Here is a 21,116-nt window from a genome sequence, read left to right on the forward strand (position 1 = left end):
ATGCTTAGACGCTTTGTCATGGCATATTTCTAACTATAGGCATAACATTTTCACACCACACACACACACTGCACTCATTCTGCCGAGGAATTTTCATTTTTATTCTCAACTAACGTAAATTGTACACATTACAGTAGGTAGGGAACCGTAAAAAAGGAAAATATACTGTGTACACAAAATACAAAAACCCACAAAAAAGAAAAAAATCAACAAATCAGCACTGTAAATACAAAGAGTCACAAATGAAGACATTTTGTTTAGTCACGGTCACTCCCCTCTCTCTCCTGGTCACCATCCTCATCTTCCTGGCCATCCATTCTCTGTGCTCTGTTCGGCCACAGATTCTCATCCACATCGCATCTGATGTTGTCTCTTGAGATACAGCGCGGGAAGAAGCGTCGTGCATGCCTGAGCCATCCTCTACACTGATCCCCTGTTATGTCCTCACAGGCAGCGTCCATTGCAGTCATGAGAGCCCTCTGGTTTTCCGCATGGTGTTCATACACTCTCCATCTCCAAGCAGAGAAAAACTCCTCGATAGGATTGAGGAATGGAGAGTATGGTGGCAAGAACACATTGTGCATTCTTGGATGCATGTTGAACCATCCCCGGATGCGTGGACCCCGGTGGAAACTAACGTTGTCCCATATAATTACAAACTGGGGTAGGTGGGGCCCTTCGAGACCCCTCTCATTTTCTGGGACCAGATCAAGATACAGTTGATCCAGGAAACGGAGGAGTTTATCTGTGTTGTATGGGCCCAAACTTGCATTGTGGGTGGCCACACCATTTTCTGAGATGGCCGCGCACATGGTTATACACGCCTCCTTCGTTAGTCAAAAACTTATTTCACCTAACCTGATTATCCTAAATTTACTATAACATCTTCCAAAATATGTACTGTATTCTATTCCAGTTTCCTAACACTATTTTGACAATTGAGCAGACTATTCTGCATATGATGACTTATACGATGAAAATGTGCTGACATGTTTTGAGGACAATAACCATGACACTGAAAACCAACCAATTGGGATAGATCAGCAAGATACATTCATTTGAAAAATGTACTAAATGTTGGCTGATTGTGTTAACTGTAGGATACTTGTACATAGCTATTTGCAAGGATGTACTAAAGGCTTGACACATGTACAAAGCATTTGGAAATGTGATGAAAGCAATGATAAATGCCATTCTGTTGTGAGAAACTGCAAGATAGTTTGGGGATTTGTCCATGTTGTTATGAGAATGTCATCTCAGTTTCAAGAAATGAGCCAAACCAATGGAGAAAAACTGTAAATCTTATTGGTGCTGGTTGGTTCTGTGATGGCCACATGGTTCCACCTGCAAAAGAGGGACATGAGATTTAGCGTGCATTATTTTTTTGATAATTGAATGCAAAAGTGACATAATGTGATTAATCTAATATTTGTGTGCAATTGCGTGTTAATTTATTGGGAATAGTAAAGTGTGTGTGAAATGGTACTCACCAGTCTCCTTTGTCTCCAGGGTGTTCGGGCAAAAGGCTTCCCCAGGGAACGGTCACCATATTTGTAGTTGTGGGGGCATCCAAGTGGTGATTGATGGGGGTGTTGGGAAATGGTGTACTTTATTAGTGTTAGTGTGTGTTGTTGGGGAACAGCTTCAGTGATGATACGCTGGCTGTGCATATACTGGCCTAATCCTCCGGTCAGAGAAGACGCAGCAACTTCTCTCTTTGTTGGCTTTATTAACTTCTTGCAGCTGAACAGCACTGTAGCAATTGTATCGGTATCTGTGTGTGTGTGTGTGTGTGTGTGTGTGTGTGTGTGTGTGATATCTGCAAAGACAACAACAATAAACAGTATTAATAATAATTACCTACAGTGGCATTAATGATAGAATAACGTAAATGGCAAATCACCAGTAGGTGTTAGTGTAGGATCATTGAACACAACAGCCTGGCGCAACAGGCAGGTCACATGACCAAACGAAACTGAGACCGCCCCGGTCAGTTTATCACGCTAGCATCAGTAGCAGCTAAAAGGCTAAATAAACAGTGACAGAATGAAATAAGCTAACAAAGCGAACCGAGCTTATCAACCTGGCAATATTAATAACTCGTCACATGCGAAATATAAACAACATTTGCTCGTCACATAACTTACATTATCACCGACGAACACTGTTGTACAAAAGAAAGAGCACTGCCGCTCGGCGAAGAGTGCCTCGACTAAATAAGTACTGATGAAGTTATTGAACACACTGCGCATGCGCAACAAACATGGAGCAGCTTGCTGTGACGCAGGTTCCTCAAAGCAGGGAATTCACAACATGTGTGCTAGAATTGGGGGGAGGTTGTGTTGGTAAATATGTGTGTGTATGTATATAGTGGGAGGATTATGGGGATAATGTAAATAAATAATAAATGTTTCTTAGACAGAGAGCAAGGCAGTATGGTGAATGGGTTCTCCCTCATTACCTAGACACCCTATATAAGGCGCCATTTTGGGATCATTGGGTTGTTGTGGTATGATGTGGAGAGTGTTTGCCATGCTGTTAACACAGACCATTAAAAGACCCGTCTGACACTCTACAATCCTGCCTTGGTGTTCTTCTGGCTGTATGCTCCAGCCGTAACTGTGTCCACCTAACACACCTTATCCTTAATAACCCCACTATAAACTTCCCAGCTTCCCAGCAATGCTGTCTTTATCGGGGATGCCTAATTCACACCAGGCAGCAGTCCAACACAACCGCAGTCTGATCTGTTGACCACTGAGCAGTGTGGTTTATTGGAACTCAGATAACATTGTCAGACATCCCAAGTTACAAAAAGTCATTTCCGGGAGATGGGGGGGGGGCGTGATGAACTTGGCATACCTCGACATGTCGTTTGCAATCATTAAGTCCGCCGTGGGAAATGCTGAAATCACTGTTGCACACAGTGCACCTTGCCATGGTGTCATCATTCCTCACTTTAACAAGACAAGGATATACTTTCGTATACTCTGCTGTAAAATGAGTTTTGTATTTTTTTTTTCTTACTGGAGGATTCGCCCTCTGCCATTTCGCGAGCTGCATTGACTGAAGGAGTGAACACAGAATTTTTAAACCTGTGGTGATAAATAATAAGTCGGAGAGAGTACATCGAAGTCCCTCCCACAACGAAAGCTTATTGGTGTATTTTGCTGACCAAACCAATCGCCGCACTCTCTCTCGCAACCAGTCGCCCTGAACACGAGAACACGCTGAACAGAGTTTTCGCTTGAATGCATGCACGGGTGCTTCATGTAGCTCATTGTATCTTAGTCTCACGCGCTCACCCCCTCCCCTCCTCTCGCCTATGCCTGCGCAATGTAACTGAAAGTAATCCGAGCATGATGCGCGAGGTACTATCTTTTCTTTATGCTCGCACTCGCATTTTTTTAATCTCTCTCGCGTAATCCAAAATCCGGGATGTTTTACCTAGCTCGCGGGCATCAGGGAGCCACTGTTAATATCAGGGAGACTCCCGGAACTTCCGGGAGACTTGGGATGTCTGCATTGTTACAATATAACATTGGCCTCATTAGTCATCTGAAGACATAGGGAGGGGTGTGTTCAAACCTGTTACAACTTTGGATGGTCAATAATGCACGTACACTTTGGACGGTTAACAGACTTTACTTAACGTCTGCAACAGCACTCATAAACAGGTATCTCGCAGGTAGCAGCACATGTCAACCGGGCGGGGTACACCTCTAAACATTCCTGGGGGTCCCTGGTTAATTAATAAAGGTTCTGGGGTGCACTTCCCTCATAACACAGTAACACAGTTTCTGTAACAAAACCTTTATTTGTTAAAGGTGCAGTGACATTCTAGGTGCATTCTACCTATTTTGTACTCATTCTAGCGTCAAGTAAGCTCCAGTATTGTTATCCACAGGATATCCTCAGAGAAAACACAACCATCCGTTAAATATAACTACTGCTTTTTGGCATTGACTTTACCATCCTGAACAGTGACAACAAAGACTGATACCAATCACAGCCACTGAATAATGAAACTTGTTACAAGATTTTTTAAGAAGAACCCTTAAATAAAGAGGACTGGATTTAAAATATCGAAGTTTAAGTTGAATTTAATATTCTTGTACAAGAAGGAGCGTTTAACAGTGCAACACACAAGAGGGTTACAGAGAAAAGGCTCCCTGAGGAGCAATATCAATAGGTTCTTATACATTGTTCAAAAATGGGCTGTCTCTGACACCTCCCCTCTGATACAGATAACGTCATAACATTCCTTTAGTTGGTTTACTGCTCAGTAATGAGCATTATATTTTATAACCACATGGTACTCCCGTAGTCTGTCTCTCCTGTCCTTATACCACTAATTTATAATTGTCCCTCCCTACCAGCCTCAGTAAATCAGAGGTCAACTAAGGGAGGTATGCAGGACATACAAAGAACAGGACAGACACACACTATCTGTATGAGTTAAGAAATCTGCACCCCAGTATAATCCAAATTTTTATAACAAAACTGACCGCTTTATGATATTATTTACAGAGACTCAGCAATTCATCCACCCATCCATCATGAGTGAATGTAACAGAAATAGTGATAATATGTAATAAATAGTAAAATAAATAAGTAAATAAAATGTATTATTAAAGTCTTAGGCGATGTCCTAATTTAGGACCTTAAATGCAATTCCAAATACATTTTTCTGGTGTTGACAGCATCTATTATTTACTAGACAGAAGGTGTAGATAAGGCATGTCCAAACTTCTTTTAAAGAGGGCCAGATTTGACAATGTGAAGATGCCCGGGGGCCAATACTAACATTTTAAAAATGAAAAAACAAACAATAAAAGTTACATCTGGAGTCAGATTACACAGAATAAATTGTATGGAACATGTTAAACTTGAAGTTGATACAAATCTTAACTTCAGGTTCATTTTATTATGAGCAATGCAAAGTATGTTAACATTTAAGTTTAAAACTTATCACTCTTGCTCTTCTCTTTAACAAATTCATTCAGAAAGTAATATTTTGTGTCACATCTACAGATATATAACACCAGCAGTTATGTTCTTAGAGGATATCATCTAGCACATTCAAATGCTTCATTATGTTAACCACAAAAGCCAAATCTTCCCAACACTATCTGACAATCCTAGTAGGCCATAAATAATATATCATAAAAATGAACCTTCGGGCCGCATGAAATCTGACCACGGGCCGTGATTGGCCACCAGGCCGTACTTAAGACATCTCTGGGGTAGATTGTCATATTGACATATCTAGCTCCATCTGGAGGGTGGTGCACTACTGTTTTATACCAGTTCTAAGCAGCATGTTTAGTGTTATTCCTGTGAGTATATTGTCGTTTAATAAATAAAACGTTTGGTACTAAATCTGTTATGGAATTTTCTATCTTTAGGTTACACAAGGTCATGTGTGGGCCTTGAGGTCCTCAGCAGTATTAATTGTTTGGCTTTGGTTGAGAACAGTAGGTGCCAGTCTATCTCAACACTGTGGTGGCCAGGGTCGAAGAAACCTATTGCTGCCTTCTTAGACATAATAGATAGCTTGCTGGTGATGTTCCAGTCTGTGTTAACAGACAACCGTATCTCCAGAATAGAATATGCTGACAATAACACATGCATGGGCAAAAACATTATCTTTGACTAATTCTGAGCGTATAATATTTGTGGTGTTTAGGGTTGCACCGAAATGAAAATTTTTGGCTGAAACCGAAACCGAATAAAATTAAATGGTTGGCCGAATACCGAAACCGAATATGAAATGCGGTTGTTAAATTTTTCACTATTTTTTTTACTATTGCATAAATAGCCTAGAATAAATTTGTAGACATGTTTTTTCAAAGTAAGTAAATGTTTATTTAATATCCTTCAAATATTCCAGTAGAATTTCCAGTTAGTATAATTATTATTTCATTTATACTGTTAGAAAGCCCATGTTGTTTTAATCACTGTTAATTTGTTCTTGAAAGAAATAATATTTAGTTGTATTATATTTCCGGTGAATTTCCATTTTTCCCCCGTTCATGAACACATCATAGTCATTCCGACGGTCTTTGAACGCACCTCGCCTGTGTGACATGCCGTAGTTTAGAGAGAAGTATATCCGCTAAAGAGCAGTGTATGATGTATTTCTTGCCTGTGTTTTTCCTATATCCTGCATCGTGGGTTTATTGTGTGTGAATGAGAAAAGAATCAGCAACCCTGGCCAGATCACCGCGCACGTTGTTTCATTGCATCAATTGCATCACGCCACTATTCGCCACATTTTTTGCAATATTCGGCCGAATACTTTCAGTTACCAGATATCCGGTGCATCCCTAGTGGTGTTATCTTGGGGTTTAAAGTCGATCCACCAGGATGAGTTGGGCAGAATGTGAGACCGACTCAGGCACTTCTGATGAACTTTGAGAGTGTCTCTAATTCTCCTTGGCCAAGCATCAATAAATATTACAGCATAAGACATCAGAGGCTCCTGAAAACTTTCTGAACTCATGACCTCACCATTGACCTTTGACTTCAGCAATTTCGCCACAACAAATTTGTCTTCAGTAGTTTGTTTGTTTGCTGGTTTGGTTCCAGTTACATATTAAGAAAATAAAAGAGGAAATGTAACAAACATATTTTTACTTTAAATTATTTAGATTTCACTGTTATTCCAGATTTGGTCAAATTGCTTTTTGGTTAAATGTCATTATGAACTTAATTAACATTTATTCTTTGATAACAGTAAATTAGTATCAACAATAAGCATTACAGTTAGTGGACAGTTTTTCATTACACAACATAAAGTCATTTAAAAGGACAGTTCTGTTTATTTGATTTTCATTAGGTTTTACACTTTGAACATTTGTTTAAAAAACAGACTATATTCTGTATTTTGAAATAAACACACACAGAACAGCAAACATTTAACACAACTTTACTGGTCTGGATTTTTAAACCATTAAATGTGTTTTTACACTGATCAACAGTAAATTAACACTCAACGGTTTCCACAATGGAAATTTAAACATCTAAATCGGTCCTGAACTGTTAACTTAACAGACCTCGAGATTAGATTGTTTTGTCAACTGCTGCAATGAAGTTTGAACCTCAACTTTGAATCTCAACTTTTAGATGTATTTACTATTACTACACTATCTATATTATCACCTTTGTAGTGATCGAAGAAGTAACATTCACTGAAAATGAAGACGGCTCCTACAAGAAACCTCTAGAGTCTAGAACAACTTCAAACTTTTGATCTTAAACATTTTCTTCAAATGGAACATACATAAGAAAAAAGATTACAATATTTAATATATAATTTCATTCCAAAAAACAGGTACACATATCAACTGAGACATACTCTGAAAAGAATATAACGTATACCAAACGTCTGTGAGTCAAGAGAAGTTGAAGCCTAAAATACAGCAGCTGGTTATAAGAGCCACATTTATAGTTTATATATTTCACTGTAACGAAAAGTGAAAGGAGACAGTTTAAAGCGTGATGTCAAATCAAATCAAATCAAATCAATTTTATTTGTATAGCCCAAAGTCACAAAGTACATTTGCCTCAGAGGGCTTTACAATCTGTACAGGGAGTGACACCCTCTGTCCTTAGACCCTCGGTTCGAGTGAGGAAAAACTTGCCCACAAAAACCCTTGTCATGTACAGGATCTACTTTCTGCATGGTGCCACTGAGGGTCACTGTAGTTTTGTTTTACTGCAGCTTCCCATCACTGCAGTAGAGATACCTGATAAAACAAAACATCAATAAACTTTGACAATTGTATATTCAAATTTAAACCTAAGTGTAATATTAACTGTGGCATTGCTTGAATGATTACATCTTAACAAGTCATACATTAATAGGACTTTTATGTTACAAAATGTAGTTTTTGAATTCTTGAATTTAATCTTGAATCTTTTGTTCAGATGAACTAGTACTGATGAATATTAGTCTATTATTCACAGAAAATAAGAGGTTGATGCTTTGTGATGCAGTGAACCTATCACATCAGAAGTAAGCCACACGGACTGATGAGAACTCCACCTGCAGACTGATTAATTTCAATTGTTAATTCTATCCTGGCAAGCTCACATGTGATTCACACATGCACTGCCATAGAATTTAAAAATGGAATTAATGACAAAGTTTTCCACATCCTGATTTAATGTGAACATAAAAACATTCCTGCATTGAAAATAAGACATTTATTCACATTTTTCCACAAGACCGTATCTAGACAAAGTATGGACATGTCCATCTGCTGTCAGATCTAGATGATCTGTAAAGGTTTGTTGTGCCAGATGGATGGATGTCTGCTATTGGACACATTTCTGCATTTTACGTTATTGTACAGTTTGCCTATATTTAAGAAGTTCCAGATAGTTTATAAAGAACCATTAAAATTAGTTGCATCAGTTTATTACAAATGATGAGTACATTAATGTCTTTCATCAAAGCATGCTGCAGTGTTGTGGATTTTTGAAGGTGCACTTGCTGCTTTCCACACCCATTGGTCTGATAGATTTATTTTTTATTTTTTTGTCTTTTCAGAGCCTGGAAACTCGCTTGGGATTCGGTCATCCATCACTGTAGTTTTATTTGTCAAGTTGTGTCATCATATTTCATTATGGTATTGCAATTAAACACAGACTAATTTCAGAAATCTGCAATGCATCATTACAGTTACACACCAGTCGGTACATTCTTCACTGTGATTCATTGTGTATCTCAAGCAGATTCCCATATGGCAGGGTCCATTTCATATAAAACATTAATAGCATTCATCAGATAAAATTCAAAAATATTTGGATCATTGGTGTGGCAGAATAAGATGACATCATGATCATGATCTTCCGTGTTCTTGTGGTGCATCTTGCAAATTACAGTGGTTTCAGATTGGCATGAGGCAGCGAAATAAATAAATAATTCATGATTATTTTTTATTGAATTGCCAAGAGGCAAATCCAGCTGCAGCAGCACACACAGGTCAGGCACACGTGAATTTTTCACCACTTCTGCATACTGCATCCAATGAATGGAAACCAGTGTCTGTCTTTAAAATGAGAAAGCCTCATATATTATTTTATAATATGAGCTAAAACCAGGAGTGAGTATGCAAAAAGTTGTCCTTACTGTCTGACTTAAACAGACCACGTACTGTATGTTGAAATACAGAATACACAGGCAAAAGTAAAATCCAAAGCTGACATCAATAAAACTAAATGAGGGAAAGTAACACCAGTACATGTGATTTGTTATTTGCAACCTTCACACTGCTTTAAATATTGTGTTTTGGAACGCTTCCATTATTGTTGTAAAGATGCACTCGGTGAGCCTTGTAACCAGGCCACAGATGCTGTCTGTCCACATGGCTGAAGAACTATAATGAAGAGCTTCTTAAACACTTTGAATGGGGGGAGAAAAAACTGTAAATTTCTCTATGGTGGTTTGAATGGGTGCTATAAATGTCTTTGTGACTGAAGGCAGAAATGTGAAGCTGATATATTTAGCACATCATTTATTTTAATACCAATGTGTGTTTTGCTGCTCCATGGTGATTTTTTAAATAATTATTATCAATGTATCAATATCCTCAGTCCTATTAAAACACCATGTCCATCTGTGAGGTAAATATACTGTTTATGACAGGTTGATGATAGGTCAATGGTTGTTGTACTGGACTGCAGTAGGGTCTGTGTTTCTGGGGATAAAAATAAATGTGATACATGAAAAATAAGAGAATTCATATTGGCATAGTATGCTGACACATACAACTGGACAAAAAGGACAGGCTCTCAATATAAATATATACAGGCTTGAGGACAAATGTACAGGAAGACACAGATCTAGTCATAGAATGATATGCAAATCTAAAGCCATATTCACATTAGAACAGTGGTGCACATGCTGCTTTGCTCCACACAAGATTCCTGACACAGTCTGTGGGATAGTTACAGTATTTGCAATTATTTCCTACTAACTGCTATTACTCTGTATAATGACTCCCCTCTGTGCAGAGAGTTTATTCTGTTTATACTGTTTTTACCTCATGCCTGTATATAGTGTGTGCTTGTTCTGTGTTGTTACTTGTAATTCTGCTGCAACAAAAGAATTTCTCTTCTGGGATCAATAAAGTATAGTATCTATCTATCTATCTATCTTAACATGTTCTACTATCTGCAGGATTTCTATCATGTTATGGTCTGTTCTGTCTATCAGGCTAAATGACTTTGGCAAAGTTTGCAATGTGAATGTTGTTTAATTGCTATTCAGACTCATACAGCATTTTGTTACAGTATTGTTAATACAAGTGGGTATGAAAATAAGTTCCAAACAGTGCGTGCACAGTTACTGTATATAACATTAATTATTTTTTGCTATATAGTATATATAGCAACAATTTGACCCACTATTTTTGTTGTTGCATTGTATATTGGTATGGTTAGTACTGTCCTATACAACAAGATCAATAGTGCTGACAGTGCATAGATATTGGAACACATTTTGTAAGGGTATTTACATATGTATAATACCTTACTTACTTACTTACTTACTACTATGTACACTAGACTAGACTTAGACTTTGGAAATAAAATGATATTGTGTACATGCTGTTGCAAATGTCAAATTTAATCAAAAAGAAAGGATGAGACTGGTTATGTGAGGTCTGCAGTGAGTTCTCCTCCTCATCCTCCATGTAAAACTCTTGGGGGCTTGGCCGATGGACACCAAAAGGTTCCAAATGGTGGAAGCATTTTAAAATATAACCATGTAAAACCTCAAATAAAAATGGTGATAGAAAGAAAGGGTACATGTATGGAAGATTCTGGTATTGTTCACAAAGCACATGTGTACAGAGAGTGTCTTAGTAAGCACAGAGTGATGGACAGAGGAAAAAACTAATTACGCAGCAGATATGGGAGAGAGGGAGCGAGAGGGAGGTAGGGAGGGAGGGAGAGATTGATGTGTTATGCCCAGTCAGTGTTGCTGCAGTAGCAATTAGATAATAGGTCTGGATCAGCAGCACACAGCCCGCTCAACACCATTAGAGATTAGCCTGAGAAAGCTGTTTCACTGCCTGCTGGATGTAGAGCTGTTCATGACTGCTCTGACTTTAGAGATCTCATCTCTACACCTGTCCAATCCTGTAGACATTAAAAGATACATCTGAGATTAGCCAGAGCAACACATTTCACTGGCATACTCAGTGGCGTAGAAACAGGTGGTTCTGAAAAACAGTCTGCTCACTGGGACACACCGTTAGTGACCAGGAGCTCTTTTGTAAAAAGCAAATTTCAAGCAATGCTTCCATGCAGGCTGCAAAAAATATTGTCACTTGCAATTTATTGATAAATTATCAAGTCTTACAGGTCACACATTGCTACCAATATGTTGCAAGTTTAGCATTTGTTTCGGTTAGTGAAATGTGCCAAACTTAACGGAGCATGGGTGGCCAGCAATGCTTTTTGTGTAAGCAGCAACCTCTCTCAACCCCTGCCTCTGGACACTGCTCTATTATCTCCACATATTTTGTCCTATTTTCTCTGGTGGGCCTTCTCATTAATTCTGTGAACGACAGAAATAAACAGGTGGTTCTGAGTTGCAGCCAGCTGTACACTGGGACACATCATTGGTGATGTAACCTCTGGTTGCTTCAGGTCTTTCAACATCAAACAGTCTCCACCAAGCAACCCAACCAGGAGGCCTTTCCAAAAAAAACTATTTGCAAACACTGCTTACATGCTAATTGCAAAAGGTGCACTGTCACCTTTCACAACCTATAACCTGCATTGGTTGCTAACTTGGTAATGGTGAAACAGAACTCATGGTGAAACAGAACTCATGGTGAAACAGAACTCATGGTTTCATAGTAGAGATCACTGATTCTGATCGACAGATACCCAGAGTCTTTTTCCGAAGCCTCCCATGTCATCCTGATGGCTCTCTTCTTTGCTTTTCCTGTGATGCTCAGCAGTGCGTATGCTTCGCAAAGCTAGTGGCAACCAGACCTCTGCAGCTCATCTCTATGCATCCTGCTGCAAACTTAGCATTCCATTGATATGTGCCTTAGTAATAATAATGAGTCTGCTATATTACAGTTTTTCTCCATTGGTTTGGCTCATTTCTTGAAACTGAGATGACATTCTCATAACTATAAAGCAATTTGGCCAAACAGACTTGCAGTTCTGCACAACACTTCAGATGACCAGCAAAATGTAATTTGGCTCCCAAAACTACTCATCCATGCTTCAAAATGAAATCCCTTTCCCATGTAAATAGTCAGTACCATAAAAATGGCATGGATCCTTCTCAATTGCTTTGGCACATTTTGATTCATTCAGTACTTCTGTCAAAATAACTTGGATGGTACTGCACAACTACATGGATCACCTGGCAATGTTTGTACAGCTCCCAAAACAGTTTACCCTTCAGTCAAAACTACATTCCCTTCTCATATAACTAGTCAGTGCCTCCAAAATGCATTGTCCCTTTGGTATTGTGTAAGTACTGCAAGTCAAAATGCTTAGACGCTTTGTCATGGCATATTTCTAACTATAGGCATAACATTTTCACACCACACACACACACTGCACTCATTCTGCCGAGGAATTTTCATTTTTATTCTCAACTAACGTAAATTGTACACATTACAGTAGGTAGGGAACCGTAAAAAAGGAAAATATACTGTGTACACAAAATACAAAAACCCACAAAAAAGAAAAAAATCAACAAATCAGCACTGTAAATACAAAGAGTCACAAATGAAGACATTTTGTTTAGTCACGGTCACTCCCCTCTCTCTCCTGGTCACCATCCTCATCTTCCTGGCCATCCATTCTCTGTGCTCTGTTCGGCCACAGATTCTCATCCACATCGCATCTGATGTTGTCTCTTGAGATACAGCGCGGGAAGAAGCGTCGTGCATGCCTGAGCCATCCTCTACACTGATCCCCTGTTATGTCCTCACAGGCAGCGTCCATTGCAGTCATGAGAGCCCTCTGGTTTTCCGCATGGTGTTCATACACTCTCCATCTCCAAGCAGAGAAAAACTCCTCGATAGGATTGAGGAATGGAGAGTATGGTGGCAAGAACACATTGTGCATTCTTGGATGCATGTTGAACCATCCCCGGATGCGTGGACCCCGGTGGAAACTAACGTTGTCCCATATAATTACAAACTGGGGTAGGTGGGGCCCTTCGAGACCCCTCTCATTTTCTGGGACCAGATCAAGATACAGTTGATCCAGGAAACGGAGGAGTTTATCTGTGTTGTATGGGCCCAAACTTGCATTGTGGGTGGCCACACCATTTTCTGAGATGGCCGCGCACATGGTTATACACGCCTCCTTCGTTAGTCAAAAACTTATTTCACCTAACCTGATTATCCTAAATTTACTATAACATCTTCCAAAATATGTACTGTATTCTATTCCAGTTTCCTAACACTATTTTGACAATTGAGCAGACTATTCTGCATATGATGACTTATACGATGAAAATGTGCTGACATGTTTTGAGGACAATAACCATGACACTGAAAACCAACCAATTGGGATAGATCAGCAAGATACATTCATTTGAAAAATGTACTAAATGTTGGCTGATTGTGTTAACTGTAGGATACTTGTACATAGCTATTTGCAAGGATGTACTAAAGGCTTGACACATGTACAAAGCATTTGGAAATGTGATGAAAGCAATGATAAATGCCATTCTGTTGTGAGAAACTGCAAGATAGTTTGGGGATTTGTCCATGTTGTTATGAGAATGTCATCTCAGTTTCAAGAAATGAGCCAAACCAATGGAGAAAAACTGTAATTAGCATGTGTTCGTGCCCTGAGCCTTGTTGTAGGGTCGGGAAGCTGCCTAGCGCCTACCCTGAGCTATTGCTGCCAGCTCTAGAACTGTATGATCAGCTGAGATCAGATTAATTTAAAGTCTGTGCAGATGCACAACTTGTGAACAGGCAAGGCAGCCAACTGCTTGGGGCCCAAGCCATTAGGGGGCCCCCAAGACTTGGTGCCTGAGGGCTGTTTTTATCAAAATGTCTCAAAAATGTATAAGTGTAGTAATCCCCTCCCCCTTGAACAAAAAACGGGCGAGTTGCAATGACATCTCAGGAAACCTCACGAAAGGGGCCCCAGGTCAATCCCACCTGACGTTGACCTGTCTGATGCTAGTTGGAAATAGCGCTGAAGTAAAATGAAGATACAAATACATTAAATATGTTGGAAAATATTTGCTGAAAAAATGTGAAAAGACGATATACAGTTAGGTCTATCTATATTTGGACACCTAGACAAGTTTTGTTTTTTTGGTTGTTTACTAAAATATATTCAAGTTTCAGTTAAATAATGAATGTGGGCTTAAAGTGCAGTCTCTCAGCTTTAATTTGGGGGTACTCATTCCAAATTTATACAGGTCACTGCTATTCCAAATTAAACAAAAGGTTTAGGAATTACAGCTCTTTACACTTTTTTCCAATTGCTTAAACACAATTTTGCAAACTAGGTTGGTTTTATCAAAATACTAACACAATTCACCAAACCACACACCCAAACTGTAAAATACCTCATATATCCCGCAAAATGAAGCACTGCAGCCAAAATCAAACTTTTGCAGCAGATGGCACACACTTCATTCGTATTCGTAGATTTTTGTCTAACCAACTACACACTGTTGGGCATAATGAAAAGCACTCTCATCTTTAGTATGCTTTGCCATAATACTAACATAGTTCAAATTGTAGAGAATTCTTCAGATTGTTCACATGCACAGAAATATTTTCAGATATACACACGTGCTATTGAAATATTTATTTTTTTATTTTTCACCAAACAAGTCAGTGCAGCATATGCACAGCAGATATATTTACATTGGAGTGAACTAAAATATGCTCACAAAACAGTAAGCTGAAAAATACAATTGCAGAAAAAATGTGCAGAATAAATAAAGAGGAAAGCTAAATAATTAGACAACACTGCTCTACCCCGACCTCTCACTCTTCCTCCCCCTCTCATTCTCACCCTCCCTGTTCCTCTTCCTCTCTCAGCAATGTCTTCCATTGTTGTTGTAAATTAACCATTACATAACACCTGTTTGGCCAGGTGGCACATATAGTGGCCAATGAGCTCATGTAGTGTCATTTTAAATGGCGTGTTTTGAAACTGCAAACATGTGACTTTATGTCAGATTGTTGTGTCTTATGCAGAGAACCGTGTTCAGTACACTTGAAAAGTGCCACTTCGAAGTGCAAAATGTGTGTAAAGCAGAAAATGTGTTTCAAGTTTTGGAGATTTGAGATGAGGTTTTGCTCAACCGGAAACCGGAAAAAACTGTAATATGTGAACCCACAACGTGCAGTCAAAGGAGCTCTCAATGAAAATGAAACAGACCATCCTTAGGCTATAACAAAAGAGAAAATCCATTAGAGAGATGGCAGGAAACCAAATCAACAGGGTCAATTCTAAGAAAGAACACACTTGTGAGGTCTGCAACACAAAAAGGCCTGGACGTCGTAGGACTCTTTCCATGGTAAAGAAAAACTCCTCAACTGAGAATTAATCGCATTTGCAAACATGCATTTTCCCTGTCAGAGGAAAACCTGGTAATGGCTAATAGCTAATGTAAAATAGTTGCATAATGTATGTAAGAGACTGGCTGGATTTCCATAATCCTTCTCTACAGACTTGGAAACTGTCCTTGGTATTTTTGTGGTCGAAGACACATAACACAGCCAGTAATAGGGTGGCATTATGGGGAATACATTAACAGTGGGTATGGTGTGGGTTGCAATAATGGCTAATCAAATCCAATGTTCTCATTGCCTTTAAAAGCAGTGCACTTTCAACTGTGGTGTGCTATTGATACATGACTAATGATCTTGTGCAGAAAGGTACGCATACAGCATATCACTAGAGAGCCCACTTAGTCAGGGTGATTTTTAAAAATGTTAAAAAAGAGTCTGTGAGACTGCTGGATGGTCAGGGCAAACACAACTAAATAACCCCAATGACTCAGAAACCACAATTTCTGTGCATTGTGTCCTTGTGTTCTGTGCATTCATATTTCAGTCTGAACACTGCCAGTTTTAGGTTTACACAATATGTTTTTAACCAAAATCAAATGAATAAAATATATAGATTAAGATTCTATTCCACATGCAACAGACAGATAAATGTATGGTTAGACCATTTAGCAGATGGATGGCATGTGCAGCAGTGTCGATGGCAGTGAATAGTGTCTGCACTTTTAGGGCAGACCGTATTGATTATGTAATATACAAGTAGTGGTGCTGCAGTGACTCCCTTCTTAATTCTCTGAGAGCTGTTTGCCATTATGCTGAGGCAGACACTGTAATGGAGAGAGAAAAGGAGGGCGAGAGGGATGGGGATGAACAAGTAGAGGAGGATGAGAATGAGATTAATTTGACAGGAGAGAAGGAAGTGCGTGCGTGTGTGCGTGCATGCGTGCATGTGTGTTTGTGTGTGTGTGTGTGTGTGTGTGTGTGTGTGTGTGTGTGTGTGTGTGTGTGTGTGTGTGTGTGTGTGTGTCACAACATCAACCTCCAGTTTTAACACAGCCTTAATCAGAGAAGAGGAGCTATTCAGTGAAATCATTGGGTGGTGCAGTGATGGTGCATGTACAGTGAGTTAGAGTCAGTGATAATTGTGAACCTTTTGATGTTTATGGATACAGCTCAGTTTCTATGGATGCACCTTTGTTGCTGTCAACCACATTTGACTCTGTCTGGCAGCAATTTAGTCAAAAGGGTGTTAACTCAGTCACACAGATGTCATAGACCTCTGTGAAATGTTTCATTGGATGATGGTGGGAGGTGTTTCTAATGTCTAATGTGTCAATCTGAACACAGGAACTGTAAAACTATGGATGGATTAATGACTGAATAGATGGTTTCTTCATGACAATTCATCATCATATCACCAATCTAAGTGGACAAAACTGCATGTTTATAGGGTTTAGACTATTTCCATCTTACGATCATCTTCAGGCCACTCTGGAATCTTTACAGGCAGATTTTAAATTTGCTGAGCATGTTTCTGCTCGCCTATATTTTAATGACCTAGTGGCTCTGTCAAACATTTTAATATAGGAGGGATTAAATTTCACTGTGGCATCCAAAAGCTACTAATATTGCATTAGGCCTTTAGTGCTGTCTCAAATATATTAACATGTGACATACCAATTAAAAATAAATGCAAAAGTGAAACTGAGAAAGAAAATAAAAATGGAAAGAAAGAGAGAGTGAAACAGAATATAAGAGTCATGGAAGAGTCATTGTTGGAGTACACTGCTGATATTTATATATTTGGCTGATGATGTAATCAGCATCAGACCAGAAAGTGAGGTAGGTGATTAATATGTAAATATATCTTCACACGATGTGAAGGGTGTAGTTCAAGGACAGGCGCCACCTGATTTTATGTCTCATGAAGATGAGACAAAATATTTGATTCCCTACAACTGCATAACAGCATGCTGTTATGTGGTGTGTGTGTGTGTGTGTGTGTGTGTGTGTGTGTGTGTGTGTGTGTGTGTGTGTGTGTTTTAATGTACCCTGAGGAAAGGAGAGAGGTGGGACAGGTCAGATTCAAGGCACTTAAGTTGATTAAAATCTCTCTCTGCTGCAATAACTCCTCGTGCCTTCTCTCCTTTTCTCCTCATCAACCCTTTCCTTTCCTCTTTTCCTTCTCTCAAATCTCCTCCACCCTGTCCTTTTCAGACAATGCTAAAATACACTAACTGTGTTAAACAAACCTAGGAGGAGAATTGCCGGACTCCTTCAAGGGCACATATGAAAACAGTAACATTCTAATCTGCCTCTCAGGTTTTAGTCTACCCAATGAGCTGGTTTCTGTTTGCTGATTTTTGCTGATTCACACGCTTTTCTGTCAAACATTAGACTGACTGATATTACCTGACTACAGTACTCCTTACCTTAAAGGGCCCCACAAAATGGTAGCTACAGTAAAATGAATTTGCTCACTGGTTTGCCGACCAGGCTACCACTAGTCAGTCACAGTAACTCTCTATTTTTTCTCACTTTGTTCACCAGTTAACATTATTTTGTTTAATAAAAAGTTAGACGTTAGTTCATTAGCTCAACTCAGTTGCTAACAGGACAATAGGTTGACACAGTTCATCTAAAGGATGTATTTCTACCACTAACTCCTGTGTCATAACTGTGTAAACCACACCTCTGTTGTGGAGCAGTAATACTCCAGTGGAGGTTATATAAAAGTGAATGGTGCAAAACAGCTAAAAAGCTACAATAGCTTTTTCCTTTCTGGATTCTCCAGTTCTCCATCCTTTTGAAGGTCAGCTAGTTTAGCCTCTTTCAGCTCATTATTTTGTTTTTTCCAGACTCAGTTTTAGTGGTATTACCTCCGCCAAGGAGGTCATGATTTCAATACAGTTTATTTGTTTGTGTGTCAGCAGGATTATGTAAAAACTACTGTCCTGGTTTTCATGAAACTTTGTGAAAAGATGTAGCATGAACCAAAGAAGAACCCATCACATTTTGAAGCAAATCCAAACAACATGACAGATTGTAACATAGACATATATTGTGGTTGTTCTTGTAGAATTATATAATTTATAAGATGAGTGCCCCTCAACTTGTTTATATTACTGTTTGGTTACCAAACCAAAACAAGTTAGCTAGATATAACCTGAAAGATCTAATTGCAATTATCTTGTGTTTTTGTTTGTGGTGTATTCAGTGTGTGGGTAGATATGCATCGATTCTGTTTCCCAATAGCATTGTGTTTGTTATGTCTGTAAAACTATGCTACTTACATACTCACATCCTTGCCTTGAAAACATTTAAGTTGGCACTGTGAATGCATTCATTTGAAATTGATCAAAAGTTAATTGATTTAAACTGACATTTGAAGCACATCCAAAACCTTCAGCAGTCACCTAATACTGTCTATGCAGACTGGAAAACTGGAATGACTCTTCCCACTTTTTGTATGTCATTAATGATAGCCTCTAACTCTCATTATTTGACCAGGCTATGTGAGGTATTTGCTATTTGACAAGCAATCATTATTTGTTGTGGTTATTTAAGAACTCCAACAGACACACACAAAAAATATCCTCACTATTCTGAGCTTGACTTATTATGTTTAAGCTTGTGGGACAGTGTCCGAACAGTTGTTGTCTCCAGTGCCAATAAAAGCAAACAGTTGTCCCTTTACAACCCTGAAGCACACCGGACATGACAGCCCATCCCGCTCTCATGCATAAAGTACGAGTTATTTGAGGTAAGCTTTTATGCAGTGCACACTCTCAGGACATACCAGTGCAGTCTGTCCACTGCTTTATGTTTGATGTCAGGGCCGTGGTTTGAGTTAAGGTATGCCAATACTACTGAAGCAGGTGGGTGGTATACAGACCCCATGGGGAATAGTTGTGTGAGGGCAGATGTGTTTGTGTCACCAACAAAGATTGGAAGGAGGAATTTAGACAAGTCAACGTACAAATACAATTAGCCTCAAATTTTCCTTGAGCTTCAACTTGAGCTAAGACTTCACACGTACCCAAGGCTTTTTGATTTGATTTATAAAATGTACAAAGAGTAAAGAAGAGAGTTTGAGGGTGAACTTAAACGTCTGTCTGTCCACGAGGGCTTCAACTCCCACCTTGAGCAGAATTTTTTTTTATATATATCCCATAAACTCACCCCCACACACACAGTGATGGCACAGCCATTGGGAGAAATTTGGGGTTCAGCTTCTTACAAGAAACAGTTCAAATGGGCTGGAGGAGCCAGCAATCATACCTGAATTCCTCTGATCACGAAATGACCTGCTCTACCACCTGCTCTTCCACACTAAATAACAAACACACATAGGCTTCCATTTGATGGAACTCAAAAGAAAGGGTCATGGGTGTGTTCATATATACAAGACTGCTGAGTCATGAGCATGTTGACTCAGCAGGGATGTTATTATTTCGATGAAGAAGTAAAGGGATCGCACAAAGCACACAGCATTGATTTCACTTCATATTCATACAGGTCACTGCTATCAATGGTTAGATGTGATCCCAGGTTGAAAAACAAAGAAAGAAATATGATCTGATGATAGTCTTCTTACACCTAATATCTGGATTTAAGTGAATAAATTCTGTGAAGGTTCTCAGTCATCCAGGTCATCTGGACTTGTTTGTAGATCCGTGAGAGGCGAAACGTCTTCACGGATCTCCAGTTGCCCCAGACTTAACCTTTTTTGAAGAAAGTGAATAAATTATTAAACGTTGTTTGAAAATATACTATTATATATATCTGAGACATCAACATTGGTTATACATTACAACATATTTTGCATGTTGCAAAGTCTTACATAATTTCTTTTTTAATTAAACAGGTTGTTTGAAGAGCTGCATTGATATTTGTTGTACCTGTTTCTTGCTCTGTCTTGTGTTGTTCATTGGCTGACTTTATTTCTTTCATTGGTTCTGTGTTGGCTACACAGGTGTGCAGTGCCTTTTGGTGTTTGTTGTCAGCATGTGTAATTCATTTCACGATGCAATGTTTTGTATTTCTTTCTCCCCGGTCAGTGGGAGACAGCAGAAGCATGGCTGGAAGCCTCTGGCATGGAGAACTTCGCACCACAGCCATTTCCCTGCTGTTTGACAGGGGGATGAGACGTTCTCGCGAGAAGAGCTGTCTGTTTACAAGCACTATTTATTAGCGGCAGTCTCCCCCTGCCGTCACTGCGTTAAGGTCCGGCCGACCGAATGTTTTGTGAAGCCGCCACTGCTGGGAGGAGGCTCTACCGACATTTCGTCTTTGACAGCCGGACAGAGGCACCTCCTCTTCGGGAAAGCTTTTCACCCGCACACAGCTAACAGCCTGGTGCCGTTGTTTACTGAATAAGCAGAGGAGGAGAGGAAAGAAGAAATACGCTAGCACGTCGTCGGCTCGAATTCGTTCCGCGGCGGGAACCAGGTACGACAGAAACACCGCCGAGCCTTTAAGTGACACTCGATAACCTGTTTGACAGCTGATATGAAATTACATTATTATGACATGATAAAAATCATAGTCCAGTGGATTCAGCGGTCCATCTCTATTCGTTGT

General features: G+C 39.3%; 1 long non-coding RNA gene across 1 annotated transcript; it reads right to left on the reverse strand.

The window, feature by feature from the left end:
* Positions 1-221: 221 nt before the first annotated feature.
* On the reverse strand, positions 222-2,224 carry LOC113745222 (uncharacterized). Its single transcript, XR_003462050.1, has 3 exons — positions 2,148-2,224; positions 1,491-1,819; positions 222-1,344 (listed from the first exon to the last, which is right to left on the reverse strand). It is a non-coding gene; the product is annotated as an uncharacterized LOC113745222 (long non-coding RNA).
* Positions 2,225-21,116: the final 18,892 nt, after the last annotated feature.

Source organism: Larimichthys crocea, unplaced genomic scaffold (genome assembly GCF_000972845.2).
Source record: "Larimichthys crocea isolate SSNF unplaced genomic scaffold, L_crocea_2.0 scaffold533, whole genome shotgun sequence".
Classification (NCBI taxonomy): Eukaryota; Metazoa; Chordata; class Actinopteri; family Sciaenidae; genus Larimichthys; species Larimichthys crocea.